We start from the raw sequence: 8,102 nt of genomic DNA, 5'->3' as shown, positions 1-8,102 counted from the left end.
AGCCAACATCCGAAGTAGACAGCTAGCCCAAGATCCTGGACCTGACTCCTATGATCATTTATGATGTTTTCTTGACTTCTTGGATTTTTGTATATGAATCAAACGTTTTTCTATCATGGACATGATACAGTGCAACTTAAAAATAAAATCAATCCAATTGTTGGGTTTGTTGCCAATTACTTTCAACTAGTACTTCTGGGTTGCCTTGGTGTATTTCTCCCCTCCAAGGCTCTGATTGGATAACTCAGGTAATTTATTTTAGGAAAAAGAACGTTCAGTCCTGCTCAGGCTGCCCTTGGTATTACTGGATGGAATCCTCTCACCTGGCCAATTGATAATACCTGCTCTGAGCCTGGCCATAGATTTAAATTTTCTCTTAACATCACCCAAGCTCAATCAGAATGACGAGCTAAGTCTCAAACAAAAACTGTCACCTCTTGTGTATTGAAAGGAAACCTCCCCAAAATATGGGATGAATTTATGTGGTAAACAGCAGGCTATGATCACTTAAATTTAAAAACACCTGCATGTTGGAAATGATTCCATCATACTAAGGATGATTGGCCCAGTAACATCAGGAAATCAGGCCGAGTGCCTTATGAACAATGCCTATATGTTAGGAATAGTGACTGGTATGGAACTGATTGAGTCAGATGACCAGAGATTCACTGGGTTGCACCTAATGGAACTCATTGGATTTGTGGTACTAATTTATGGCCTTGGCTTTCATCTAGGATAGAAAGATGTACCCTAGGATTTCCATGGACTCAAGGTCATATATGTAACAAATTAGGCACCCCTGGCATGAGCTGATGGGGCAAGAGACCTGTATTCTGCTGGTATGACCATGCAGCAGATAGTTTTGCACCTTCTAATGGTCTGCATTGAAGGCTTAATAGAATTCACTCAACAGACCTTAAAATGATAGTAAGCAGGTTATTATCCTATTGAATTCTGAGGTCTCTATGATGAGAAAAGTAGTGCTATAAAACTGCATGGCCCTCAACATCCTTACAGCATCTCAGGGAGACACCTGTGCCATAATTCAAAACAAATGCTATGTTTTCATACCTGATGAATCCTCTAATGTAACACATTTAATGAAGTGTATGAAATATCAGATTTCTGCCTTAAGCGACCCACTTCCAAGACTTGGCAACCTCTACAGGGACTGGTTTGGCGTAGGAAGATCTTGGCTTCAATATTTACTTATAAGGCTGTTAATGTTATTCGCTATATTATTTGTATGTTTGCCTGTTTTACACAATTATTGTTTCTTGTATTACCAAATGTGTGACTGAACCGCTGACAAAATAATGATGACTAGGCTACTGGGAACAGCTGATCAAATATATAGTTCTGTATGCAATCAATGATTGTAATAGTGTAACTCTGGATATGGGAAGACGTAACATGAGGGAATTTTTCCTGGACTGTAACAGACTAGAAACACAGGTGGTCCAGAGGCTTTTGGCTTTCATTGAAAAGACCTAGTCCAGTGATAGCATATCGAGTGGCCTATCAGTGAAATCTTCACCAGACCTAGGAATGAGCCTTCCTAGAACTGTGGGATGAAACGGTCATGAAATGCCTCCCAAAGCATGGCCACATTTATGAGCATGAGGGGGTCCTGTCAACTATAAATTGGCACTTGCCATCCACCTCTACTACAGGGATTAAATCACACGTGCTGCTGTAGCTGCTGGCCTTCAACATCCCCTGAAGGGAATTCAGGGTGGAGACTAGGAAAGAGGCACTCTGTGCTTTGGAAACCAGGTAGACAGAACAGGTCCTCAGATAGCTAGATGTTTTCAGCAGCTGATTTTATGAGCCCAGCACTTTCATCTTCTCATATCTAGAAAGGCACTAAATCCCTACTTGGTGATGTCAGCTCCTTGAGACTACCAGAAACCCCCTACAAAAATACGTGTTTGCTTGCATGTGCTTCTCGTTCACCACAACTGCATATGTACTAATCTTCCCCCCTGCCTCTTTGGAACAGTTTCTCAGAGCTTTCTGGGATGCTATTTCCTGGGCAGCAGTCCTCATTTTGCCCCAAACAAACTCAACTCACAATTCTCACGTTGTACATTTTTGTAGTCAACAATTGTAATGAAATGTTTAAGCATGCCTTTTGAGTCTTTTGTAATTTATAGATACTTTTATAATCTGCTGCTGTTACAAAAAAATGCTTCATCAAGGATATTCATAGAAAAACTATGGAATAAATTACAATAATTCCACACCAAGATGATGGCTATGTGAGGATTCCAGCCTATACAGACTTAAAACAAGGAGGTTTCCTGCCCTGGGGGGCCCTAGATCAGGCATCCAGAATTTTTTTTACTCCCTGACAGGCAAGGTCAGTGCCTCTACTCATCCTTGAAGTGGTTACAGAAGATAAAATGTTGCAGAAATTGATCCCACGAGAAGCCAAGCACCACACTTGGAGGGTTGGAGAACTCAGGTTTATTGAGCTGGCAGACCCACATGAGCTAACACTCCAAAATTCTGGGCCCCGTTCCTGGTGAACTCTCTTCTCATATAGGTTAAGACACATAGCTAGAGTTGGCATTAGTTTATTGGCTACACTTGGCATTAGTTGCTTGGGCTACAGTTGGCATTAATAGATTGGATTAATTGATTGGCTACTCAGTTTCCATACGTTACAGGTGATTCCAGAGCACAGTGTTGCTAGGGGTTATATGCAAAGGGTTTGCAAACAAAGGCGAACAGGGGCAGGAACAGAGCATTCCATACTTATCGGATCATCTTTTAGGTTCCAGTTGATCAGTAAAGTATGTTGTCCTCACTCTAGTGCAGCAAGCAGGTTTTACAGAAGCAGAGCAGACATAAAGCTACTTTCAAGCTGTGTATGAACTCCAGAGTTTCCTCATCATTTCCCGCTCTTGGTGTCCCTAAAAAAATCTTTATAAGGTGTCAACTTCTTGATCATCTAGGCCCATGGGTTGATAAACTCTCAGAGCCAGAAGGGGTATGGTGGCTCTTCTACCTGCAATGGCTTCAGCCAGGCTGGAAAACACTCTCATGAAGAGTGGTCCATGTGATTCCCTGACCTGATCTAGTCATGCAGATACATGGAGTACACGAGGGGTCGATTTTGCTTTCTAATGCACTACAGCTTAGTAGGATATAAATCATTATTGCACAGAACATTTGATTCCCCTTCATTCTACTACTTTTGGGCAGGTTATAGACAAAATGACCCCTGTGCTTGGCCTATGGAGAACATCAAGGCCAGTGGTGAAACTAGTCTCTACAAGGCAGGGTGTCATCATAATCCTGATTTTCAGATGTCCCTCCTCAAACTCCTCAAGCTTCCACCACGCATAGACCAGTCAGCCCTGGAGTGACTGGAGCAGGGATGAAGACCTCCTATGGGACTTGGTTGTCTCCATAGGAAGACCCAAAGTGGCTGGTTCGGATGAGCCTTGGCAGTCCAGGGCCCTCACCCTTCTCGAGGTGCTGCTCTCTTCACCCGGGTGTGGTGGATCCACGGTGTTATTCCTTTAACTTTAACAGCAGTAGGGGTTGCCACGATGACCATATCAGGGCCTGTCCAGACTGGCTGAAGTGGTTCCTTTCTCCAGTCTCTTACCCATACCGCATCTCCTGGCTGATAGGGATGAACCCAATTGCCCCAAGGAATGGGAGTCCTTTCTAGGGCTTCTCGAGTAATATGGCAAAAGACCTTTCCCAGGGCCTGGAGATGTCAAGACATCAGCAGGTCAGCTAGTTGTTGAGGGTCTTCCTTCATTCTCCCTACCATGGGTGGGGCGGGGGGCCTCCCATGTAAGATTTCAAAGGGAGAATAGCCTGAGGACCTCATGGTGCACCGGGCTCAGAGCAAGGCTCGGGGCAGCATGTCAATCCAGGGTAATTGGACCTCCTGCCAGAGTTTAGCCCACATAGTCTTAAACTTTTGATTCATGCACTCAACTCTCCCTGAGCTTTGTGGCCTATAAGTGTCATGAAGCTTCCATTTGATTCCCAGTGCCTTAGACAAGGTCTGTACTATATCAGACACAAAGGCTGGCCCATTGTCAGACCCTATGGGGAGAGGTAGCCCGTATCTGGGGATGATGTCTCTTAGTAGGGCCTTGGCTACCTCTCTTGCTCGCTCAGTGTGCACGGGGTAGGCCTCAGCCCATCCCGAGCAGGTGCAGACTATCACGAGCAAGTACTTATAGCCCCGGCAAGGCTTAATTTGAGGAAAGTCCACCTCTAAATCTTCAAAGGGTAACATTCCAACTGTCTGTACCCCGGGGCCGGGTCTTAGACTTTGGCTGGCATTGTGGATGCACAAGTCATGCACCTAGCACTGATCTAAGCACACAGGGTTGGGAGCTCAGGAATGAAATAGTAGTGGGTCAGTAGACTTTCTAATGCAGTTTTCCCTAAGTGAGTTGTCTTGTGGTGTTGCTTTACTAGCTGAATGGTTATAGTACTAGGGACAAAAAGCCTTTGGTCTGGAAGCTTCCATCAGCCTGCCTTCCCCTTAGTTCCTCCCCCATTGGTGTTCTTCCATGGTATACCTTGGAGACGAAGGCAATTCTGGTGCCAAAAGGATTTCAGAGTTTGGTTCAAGGCTCACTGTAGGATTTGGTTGGGTTGCTGCCTCCTTGGCCGCCTGGTCTGCAAACCGATTCCCTCTGCTGACTGGGTCAGTTCCTCTTTGGTGGCCTTTGCAAAGGACGACTGCCACCTGGGAGGGCTTCCAAATTGCCTCTAATTACTGGAGGATTTCTTCTTTGTTTGTAATCTCTTTCCCCCCTGCTGTTAGTAGTCCCCCTTTCTTTGTAGATGGCTCCATGTACATGTGAAGTAGCAAAGGCATATCTTGAGTCTGTGTAGATGTCGGCTCGCTTCCCTTTGGCATGCCTTAGCACCTGGATAAGTGCCCGTAGTTCAGCCCATTGTGCTGACCACCCTTGGGGCAAGGGCTCAGCTTTCATTATTTCATCTGCTGTTGTTGTGGCATAGCCTACTCTGTGTTGTCCTTCCTGGACAAAACTGCTTCCATCAGTAAACAGTTCCAATTCTGAGTTCTGAAGGGTAGTGTCCATTAGGTCTGGTCTGCTCGAGTAGATTTCATCTACAAACTCTTCACAATGATGATCAGGGGTCCTGGCCTCCATAGATAAGAAGGTGGCAGGATTCAGTGTCCGCACAGTCTCAAGGTGGATCCAGTGGTCTTCACAGTGCAGTCCTTGATAGTGCATCATTCTAGTGTTGGTCAACCACTCATACCCCTGGCTGTTCATCCATGTAGTAATAGCATGGGGAAACTTTCCGTTTATATTTTGCCCCAGTGTAAACTTGTCTGCTTCCCTGTCCAGGGCTACTGTAGCAACTAATGCCCGGAGACATGGTGGTCATCCTGTTGCCACAGAATCCAGCCTTTTGGATAAATATGCGACTGGGTGCTTCCATGGCCCAACTGTTTGGGTAAGGATCCCTAATGCAGTATGACTTGTCTCATGAATGAAGAGATTAAAGTCCTGTGTCACATCTGGCAGCCCTAATGCTGGGGTGCTGTTCAAATTTCTTTTTATTCCTTTGAAAGCTTTTTCTTGTTTAGGTCCCCACTCTAGGGGGTCCCTTCCAGATCCTGCTGTGGCCTCATATAGCGACTTAGCAATTTCAGAGAAACCCGGTATCCAGATCCGGTAGAATCTGGCAGCCCCGACGAATTCTCAGACCTCTTTCTTAGTGCTTGGCCGAGGTATTGAGCAGGTGGTTTGCTTTCTTTCATATCTGAGCAGCTGACATTCCCATGAGATTACAAACCCAAAGTATCTGACTTCCTGTCTGCAGATCTGAGACTTTTCCAATGATACCTTGTACCCTTTGCTGGAGAGTGAGGCCAATAGGGCTTTGCTGCCTTTCCAGCAGTCCTCTCGGGTGGAACCGGCTAGCAACAGGTCTTCTACATACTGGAGCAGGGTGCAGTTCAGAGCCTCTTCGGGGAAGCCAGCAAGGTTTGCGCCCAGTGCTTCACCAAACAAGGTAGAAGAGTTTTTGAAGCCTTGTGGCAGTCAGGTCCAAGTCAGCTGTGTCTTCCTCCCATTGTGTGGGTCTTCTCACTCAAAGGCTACTTGTCAAGAGAGCCCTTCCCATCCGGGGTGTTGAAGTCCCAGTTGGGTCAGACATCTGGTGCGGCCCCCATGGCCCAGGCTGCTGGATCTACTGTACCAGCTGGTGCTTGCTCTTGGAGTTATCTCTGAGCCTCTGATAGAATCTGGCATCTTTCCTCGCTGTTGAAGAGTCAGGAGGAGATGGCAACAGTCATCCTAGGTAGGTTTGTGGGTGTGAAAAATGGACTCAAAGAGGTCAATTATTGCTCATGATTCCATGATGGCCTATATATGGTGTGGACACTTTGTGTTTAATGAACCTTGGAATGTCCCAGATTTTCAATTTTCTAAGAGGCTTTGAGGACTATATCCTTCCTTATTTAAGTTTTTGTCTGCTTTTGCTCACCACTTTAGCATAAACCTTAGAAGCAAATTTGCTGGGACAAAGGCCATACATATTTTAAGAACAAGTCATCTCCTGAAAGGTTGTACCAATATACACTCTTCTATGAAGTGTTCAAGATCTATAATTGTCCTGTTTTTTCTGTATCTATTCTCGCACTTGGCTATAAATCTCTTTGGTCTGCAGTGTGTAAAGGATAAAAGTGAAAGGTGGGAGATTGTTCCTTTGAAGGTCAGATTTTGGGACTTCCCTGGTGACCCTTTGGTTAAGACTCCAGGGTTTCAATGCAGGGGATGCCTGGATGGGTAACTAAGATAAAACATGCCATGCAGTGCAGTCAAAAATAAAATAAAATTAAATTAAATTAAAAAGTTGATGAAGATCAGATTTATCCTCATGTTGGTAGCACAGGCTACAAATACAGAGCCTGAAGAACAGTGGGCTCATTAACGGACACAGCTCCAGCCCTGGCCTTAGGCTCATCTGGAGAAAGAAAATCTGATTTTTCTGGTTGATATTATGGCAGTAAGCCCTGCTGACACCATATGTCTCCCAACATGGATGCAACAGTGTGTTCTAGTGGAAGCATCTATGAATTCATCCATTCATTTATTCAGTAGGTATTTATTGAGGGCCTACTATGTGCCTATCACCAGTACTGGGGCAAGAAGACTGGAGGAGACTTCCTTCAGCTCTACAGTGAGGGTCATACCCTGCAGGGGCTCATGGAGAGACAGGAAAATGTAATATGTAATTAACCCAAGCTATTATTATCATTCTTATTGGTGATTTCTCAAAACAGAGAGGCATTGCTTATGGTTCCATGAAGAACACTTGGAAAATGAGTTTGACAAACTGTTCACTTGAGTTTCCATTAAATCCAGATCATGATATTTGCTGTTAAAAAAAAGAAATACCAGTTCTGTTCTCACCTTTCCATCCTTTATCAGCTCTGCAACTAGTCCTCTTTCACTCACCTCAAGCTGATTGTGATCTGGCGCCATCCCAAAGGGACCAGGCTCATGTAACCACGTACATATGGCAGATCTGCACACACATGGGAACTGCAGGGCTTAGGGGTGTGTTTCAGGGTGGGGAGGCAAGACTGAAGTGAATGTCCCCCCCACCCTACCCCAGCCTTTCCCTGGCTCCCTGAAGAGGAAGCGCCTCTCTCCTTTGGCCTCCTATGCACATCTCTGTTGTTTTCTCCATCCAGCCCTCCCCATTGGGGGCTGTCTGTTTATCTATCTCCATGAGTTGATGGTGGGTTCCTAAAGTGGCCCTCTACCCCTGGAGTCCACCACAGCACCTGGCACACAGTAGGTACTCAGTAAAGTTGTACTGAATGAAAAGATGAGGAAGGAAGGGAGATGACCCTTTCACTCATGTGTCTTGCCTGAGTAAATGCCCATACTAAGTATTGCATTGGGGTGTGTTTTCCACCTTATTTACTCTTTCCTGGTCCTTTTCTCCTCTCAGTCTCCCACCACCTTTGACCTTTGCTGTCCCTAACCTGGGACTCTGCCAAGGGTTTCCAGGTGGGGAGAAGTGATGCTTCCACTCCGATTGTGCCAAATCATTGTGACTTTAACCAAATGTTT

The sequence above is a fragment of the Hippopotamus amphibius genome, chromosome 3 (assembly GCF_030028045.1).
Source record: "Hippopotamus amphibius kiboko isolate mHipAmp2 chromosome 3, mHipAmp2.hap2, whole genome shotgun sequence".
Lineage (NCBI taxonomy): Eukaryota > Metazoa > Chordata > Mammalia > Artiodactyla > Hippopotamidae > Hippopotamus > Hippopotamus amphibius.
The sequence above is the reverse complement of the archived record's forward strand: the minus strand, read 5'-3'. Positions refer to the sequence as shown.